Consider the following 7666-nt stretch of genomic DNA (forward strand, 5'->3'; position numbering starts at 1 on the left):
TAGAAGGCCACCAGGTTGGTCTGACAAGACCTGCCTCTAATGAACCCGTGTTGGTTGCTCCTAAGCATAACCTCCCCTGCCGGCCCCTCGTGAACATGTGCCAGGATAATTCTCTCAAAAAGCTTACCCAGGATCGAGATAAGACTAACTGGTCTATAGTTTCCTGTGTCCTCCTTCGTCCCTTTTTTGAAAATGGGAACCACAATGGCCCTTTTCCAGTCCTCCAGCACCACCCCAGAGCACCACGAGTGCTGGTAAGGCCATGCCAGTGGTCCCGCAATGACCTCTGCTAGTTCCCTCAGCACTCTGGGGTGGAGATCGTCAGGACCAGTTGATTTAAATACGTCCAGTCCCTCCAGAAGTTCCCTGACTAGATCCTCACTGACCCTAGGCTTGGGTGCGCCTCCTTCAGGCCCTGAGGGGGTCCCAGCGGACGGGCTGATCTGGTCCCTGCTCAGGAAAATGGAGGCAAAGAAATCATTAAATAGGTTAGCCTTGTCGTCTGGTGCGACAACCAGATTTCCTAACATGTCTTGCACAGGCCCAACATTACCCAGTACCTTCTTTCTGTCCCCTATGTATTTAAAAAAGGACTTCTTGTTGTCCTTGATCTGGGTAGCTAGTCCCAGTTCCATCTCTGCCTTGGCCTTCCTGACCGCCCCCCTGCAGCCCTGAACAACGGAGGTGTAGTCCTCCCTGGTGATGGCCCCTCCTTTCCACTGGGTGTACACCTCCCTTTTAGCTAGGAGATGTTCCCGTATGCTTTTGGTGAGCCATGGGGGCTTTTGCGCCCTCTTGCCCCCTTTGATCCTTGTTGGGATTACCTCCCTTTGGGCTTGAAGGATCGTCTCCTTAAGGAACGACCACTCTTCTTGGACATCGGACTCCGCTCCCTTCCGGGACCTCAGTACCTCCCCAACTCTTCTTCTTACCTCATTGAAATCCGCCCTCCTAAAGTCCAGGGCTGCTGCCTTGCTGCAGGCTTTTGCCACTTTGCTTTGGATGGTGAATTCCAGCAGGCGATGATCGCTGTCGCTCAGTGCCTTCTTTGTTTCAGTCTTTGCAGCCACAGTCAGCTCCCAGAGTACTGCAGCAGGCAGCGCAGTTTGAGGAGGGGGCAAGCAGCTAGCAATGGTGGGAGAACAGCTTAGTGACAATTCAGAAAAGCTGGATATGTACAAGTCCATGGGGCCAGATAAGATGCACCCGAGGGTGCTGAGGGAGTTGGCTGATGTGATTGCAGTCCCACTGGCCATCAACTTTGAAAACTCATGGTGATCAGGAGAGGTCCCAGATGACTGGCAAAGGGTAAACATAATGCCCATATTTAAGAAAGGGAAAAAGAATAATACAGGGAACTACGGATAGTCAACTTCACCAAGTCCCTGGAAAAATCACAGAGCAGATCCTCAAGAAATCAATTTCTAAGAACTTGGAGGAGAAGAAACTCATCAGGAAGAGTCTGCATGGATTCACGAGTGTCAAGTCATGCCTGACCAACCTGATTGCCTTCTATGATGAGATGACTGGCTCTGTGGATGCGGGGAGACTGGTGGATGTGGTGTGCCTTGATTTTAGCAAGGCTTTTGATACGGCGTCCCACAACATTCTTGCAGGCAAGTTAAGGAAGTATGGGCTGGATGAATAGCTTGTGAGGTGGATAGCATAGGCGACTGGTAGGGGGTGCACAGGGGTACACATGCCACCCCTGATGGGGCTGGTATCCTCCGTGACGTCCAAACTGATGTTGTCGGTAGGGCTGGTGCCCCCCCTGACAAGGCTGCCGCCACTGGCAGGGGCTGGCCGGGGCCCCCCCTCAGTTCAACAGGCAGGAAAAACTGACTGCAGCGTTGGGCTCAGAGAGTAGTAATCAATTGCTCAATGTCTTGTTGGCAGCCAGTATCAAGTGGAGTGCTCTGGGGTTGGTCCTGGGGCCTGTTTTGTTCAATGTCTTCATCAACGACCTGGAAGACAGCTGTGGCAGCACCCTCAGCAAGTATGCAGATGACACCTGTGGAAGAATTGCATCCTAGGTTCTTCCCAGTCCTTTCTATTAGGTTTTCTCCTTGTCATTGTCTTCTCACCTGTCTGTCAATCTGGTTACCCTGGGTTACAGTGAACTGGTGGGAACTCTACCTCTCTATTGTTTTAGCACTGACCTCTTGGCATGGGGGCAGGGGCTAAGAGCGCCTGTCACCCTCTTAGGTGACCAGTGATGCTTTTTAAATCAGTTGGTCAGCATCAAACACCACGTGGCCTTGACTGGGTCTTGAAGGCGATGTAAAAAGGGCTATATAAAGCTAAGACTCCCCAGGAGGGAGGGCAACAGCCATATTAAGTCGCATATAGAAACTGGAACATCTGCAACTCTTTTTCTCTCAGGATGCTGAAGTGAGAAACTACTTGGAACTTACTGATATATATAGCTTACCATAATGTAGAAGCATATCAAACAGCTACTAAGCTAGAACAGTTCGCTTTGGGTTATTCAGTGATACTTCTCTAACCTGTACCCTTCCCCAAGCCTACCCTCTTTAACCAATAAAGCTCTGTACTGTAACAAGCTTGGTGGACTGGTGGGGAGAGGGATTGGGCCTGATTTGATGCTCCCTATACTTGGCTGACTAATGGAGGCTACTTTTTGTGCTTCAGGCTAAAGCAAGTACCCCAAATTTCTCACAGTGGGCCAAACATCTTCAAGAACTACAAGGCCTGTGTACCCTGTGGGGCACAGGGGCCAAATACAGTAGTGGCAGTGATTACCCCAGGCTTGCGGGTGTGCTCTAGGAAGGAGGTCGGCCAGATGGGCGGCGCCCCAGGGGAGGCACTTGGAGCTTGGTAGGTGGATGGGTGCAGTGAGGTGGGTGGCTCAGTGCAGGAGCGCCCCTCCTGGCCCACTGCAACTCCAGGCTGGGGGGAGTAGTAGATACACTGGAGGGTAGGGCTAGGATTCAGAGTGACCTAGACAAACTAAAGGATTGGGCCAAAACAGATAGCATGAGAATCAGTAAGGAGAAATGTAAAGTCTTGCACTTAGGATGGAAGAATCTCATGCACTGTTACAGGCTGTGGTCTGACTGGCTGGGCAGCATCTCTGCAGAAAAGGACCTGGGGGTTATAGTGGACAATAAGCTGGATATGAGCCACCAGCATGCCCTTGTTGCCAACAAGGTAAATGGCCTACTGGGTGCATTGGTAGGTGTGTTGCCAGCTGGTCAAGGGAAGTGATTGTTTCCCTCTATTCAGCAATGGTGAGGCCACATCTGGAGGACTGTGTTCAGTTTTGGGGCCCCTCCACCACATAAAGTATGTGGACAAATTGGAGAGAGTCCAGCAGAGAGCAACAAAAAATGGTGAGAGACTGGGCACATGACTTATGAGGACAGGCTGATTGAACTGGGCTTATTAAGTTTAGGAAAGAGAAGACAGAGGGATGATTTAATAGCAGTCTTCAACTACCTGAAGTGGGGTTCAAAAGAGGATGGAGCTAGACTGTTCTCAGTGATGGCAGATGACAGAACAAAGAACAACAGTCTCAAGTTGCAGCAAGGGAAGTTTAGGTTAGATATTATGAAGAATTTTCTCACTAGAAGGGTAATAAAACACTGGAAGAGGTTACCCAGAGAAGTTGTGGAATCTCCCTCGAAGGTTTTCAAGACCTGGTTAGACAAAGCCTTGGCTAGAACGATCTAGTTGGGGATGGTCCTGCTTTGAGCAGGAGGTTGAACTAGATGACGTCTTGAGGTCCCTTCCAAGCCTAATTTTCTGTGATTCTATGGATCTAAGTCATGTCTCCACTGCTGATGGTGAATAGAGCAACAGCTCAGCCAGGCCTACACATAAAATATTTGTGACCAAATTAAAATGAGTGCATCTTTAACAAAAATGCAAAGTGGCAGCTGGGACCCTACAAAATAGAGCCACCACAGTTGGTTTTGTTCTCTGTGCTAGATTATGTCAAATCAAGAAAATGGTCAATAGAGAACTTCCACGCTCATCAGATCAGTAGAGACAAGAAAGCTACGTATGCATTTCAGTTGACTTAGGAGCTAAAGGAAAGCAAAAGGCTAAATAAACATCTTAAGAGAAACTTGAAAAAGACACAGAAAAGATTTCCTGTATGTGACAAACTCTTCTCCCAACAAACGTCCTAAGGTATAGGGTGTTAAAAATGTCTGAACCATTCAATGTATGTCTGGAGTTTGACAAACAAACCATCACCTGTAGAAGCTACTGCAAATATGCTCGGTTGATCTACAAATACCCCAAGACAGGTCTTCTCACACCTCTAATTATCCTGTCTGACTGCTCAGGCCCATCACCTATAAACTGACCTACTATTACAGGGTCTGCAGGGATGCACACGCTTTACACTTAGAGAATGACAGAACAGGAGCCAGGAAATTAATAGCTATGATATGATGATCAACACCTTTTTCTCCCTGTTTCTCTGGACTCTAATCAGCCAGTTATCAAGGAAAAATGCCTTGAAGTTATACAATGAAAAGGATAAGAACTAACAGAATTTGCCAGCAAAGTGTGCACTCCAGGAGAAGCAGAGAGAGATCACTGCTACATCACACCCAGCTTAACCAACAACAGATCCTGCTTGGTGAAAGCTGCAAGACTGAACCAGCTTCCTTTGCTGGCATTGGTAAGAGAACATTATTGCTGCTAAATATGTACTAGGACTTTGTGGAATAGCTCATTTTATTTTGGGAAGGAGTCTTTTTCTGTTATTTGGTTTTATAAGCTTGCTTGTGGTACTGTTATTAAAGCCTTTCTGCTATTGATCAATGGGTGTTGTGTCAATTCTTGGGGCACTAGGTTTAAAAACCTGCTTTCTATATGCAACGTATATTAGCAGAAGTAACTGTTGAGATTAACAAGACTTATGCATATTCATATATTTTACTTGTGAATAATTCCTGTGTAACTCTTTGCATATTGAAGTCCTTAAAATGAGAATATTTTTCCAAAAAGGGTGATGCTCACCCCATCTCTTGGGACTTCAAAAATTAAGTCTAGTCCAAAGCACACATCACACAGAACGTTCTCTCAGTGGACCCCAGAGAGATGAGGTGGTACAGTCACCCACCCTGGCAATCTTCAAAAAGTGCCTTGATCCTGACCTTGTTGGGGTCATCTGACCCCAGCAGTCTTTCCTGCCCAAGTGCAAGGAGGCTGGACACAATGATCTGTAAGGCCCTTCCAGCCCCTAGCAACTATGAACCTATAAAATCAGACAGTTTTCTGTTTTTCTGTCTCAAATATTCTCATTCTTCCACTCTCTCTTCTGCTGAGTAGCTACATAATATGGCACCTTGCAGACTATTTGGTTTGGTAAAGCAAAATTCCCATGCTATTCTCTTCAGTTCTGTGCTTTTCTGCCTTTCTTTGAATCTGTGTGTATTGGCCAGGGTCATATTTTGTGCTTGCTTGGTTTTCTTCTGATTGTTTCATATTATGAATGTAATTCTGGTCATGGAAGGAAAGGTACAAAAATGGGGAAAAATAAGGGTCATCAAAGCTCCTATTCTTTTTGTAGTTTATGTTTCAGCTGTTAGCTCTTTATACAAAGGGATAGTTTTGCTGAGCTAGATATCTGGGATTTCTTTTCCAAAGATGTGCTCCACCCTCCCTACAGAATTCATCATCCAGTGCAATGAAGTTCATAATCGATAGTCATAACCATTGTATTAATATAAAACAATGTGGCTATGACATAACTGTTACATGTGCCTGCCCCTATGCTAAACTAAAGCAAAACATAGCAAACCTGTTGCAATTAGGTCTTGTTTGATTCAGAGTTAAAGTTCCAGTAATTTAGTTCATGAGATCAGTACAGGAGCATTGTTCAGTTCCTTTAAGGAAGCAGCAGCTCAGCAAAGGGGCACTACAGGCCCGGCAGGATGCAGCAGCTGCAACTTGCCTTGGCTACAGGGTAGTTAAGAGAATTAGCAGGCACCTGCAGGCAGCCCAGGCAGGTGGCTGACCAGAAGGGGGCCATGCCCTGGGAGGATATAAGTGTAGGGTTTGTGCTAGCAAGCTAGTCTAGCCTTCCCAGCTACAGGGTTAGGAGCTCCTGCCCAGGGACACTAGACTGGTTTCTTTGCTGCCTGCAGGAACAGTGGGGGTCGGGGAGTGAACAAGGAGCCCAGGCTGGGAGGTGTGCCAGCACAAAGCAGTGAGGCAAGGTTTTCACTCTTGAAGAAACAGAGAACTTCTTCCCCTTTTGGTGTTTGTAATAGCCCAGGGGCTAATGGTTTAAGTTACAGTTTTACACCAGTGGTTTGGGATGGGACTGTTGGGGCAGTATACGGAGTCTCCATTAGTGCACGAGGGGAACACGATGTCCTTGGGCCCTGCCCAAAGCAGGCTCAAGACTTGAGTGACTGTTGAGCCAGGAGATGGGCAAAGTGTGAGGCCACAGAGCCAGGCAGGGGCCAGGAGCCAGAGAGGGGCACGATCAGACAGGAGCGAGGGCCCCAAGAGGATTGTGACCAGACTGGGGCCACAGGTCAAACCAGAACTAGTGCCTCAAAGCCAGGTCTGACACAGTGGACCTTGGCTAGAAGGTCTAGCAAGAGTAAAGGGGTGGAAGACAAGGAAGCTGAAGCCCCAGCAGGAGTGAACAATACTACAATAATACCTGTGAGGCTTGGGGTATGGTATAGGGAAGGATTGGAGTCACACAATGAACCCCTGAAGCTTTATGTGGTCAGCAGGGCCTGGTTGGCCAGAGTGGGCCAGCAAGGGTCCTGGAATGAAAGCAGACCAGCAAGGGGCCTGAGGCATAGGAATCATATAGCGAGACTGGTAGGCTGTTGAGCAACCCCAGTGGGGGTCCAGTTAGATTAGGGCTCATGTGAAGGCCCATGGGCAGCCTCCCTCTTAATATTATTAGTATTCAATCAAGGTGTGATGCATGAGGAAGACAGGTATCCTAGGGCCAGAGGAGCTCACAGTCACAGCACCACTCATGGGTGTCACAGCTGCACCTGGGACCCCAACGTGTTACAAGCATGCAGACATAACAGCTATTCCGATTTTATTTCCAGGTTAAATAGAAATAGGAAGATAAAATACTCTGATTAATACCTCTGGAATTTCAGGTTCAGTTTCTAAGTCCTTCCTCCTTACCCACAGGGAAATATTTCACAGCTTACACCTGCAAGTTTTTGTGCAGACCTCTATGGGGTTTGTTTCACTGTGATTTCCCAGTCACACAGTGATAGGCTTCATGACAAAAATTCGGGGCCCTTGGAGCACATTCAGCCACCTGACTTCTCAACACCCTTTTCAAAGGAAAGGGAAGTGGTTACTTCTCACAGCCTGTTTAACACCCTGATGACTAAAAGCAGGGCAGAGAAGATACTCATATATTGGTTGCTAACATTTGGTTCTAAGGTGGAAATTTCGAAGGAGCCCAAGGCATTTGGATACATGGGCAGAGATTTTCGAAACTGCTGAAGGGACTTGAAGAGCCATTGAAAGTCAAATGGTGTCTGTGTAGTTAGACCTTCTTCATTATTTAGCAAAGATCTTCTGGATCTCCGAGAATGACACACTGGATCATTCTGTTTCTTCCCAGGAAACCTTTCTACTGGTTGATATTGTTGGATCTGGAGCTGATTTCTGTCTTGGTACCTCTCCTCTCCCCCTC

This window comes from Alligator sinensis, unplaced genomic scaffold (genome assembly GCF_000455745.1).
Source record: "Alligator sinensis unplaced genomic scaffold, ASM45574v1 scaffold1919_1, whole genome shotgun sequence".
Classification (NCBI taxonomy): Eukaryota; Metazoa; Chordata; order Crocodylia; family Alligatoridae; genus Alligator; species Alligator sinensis.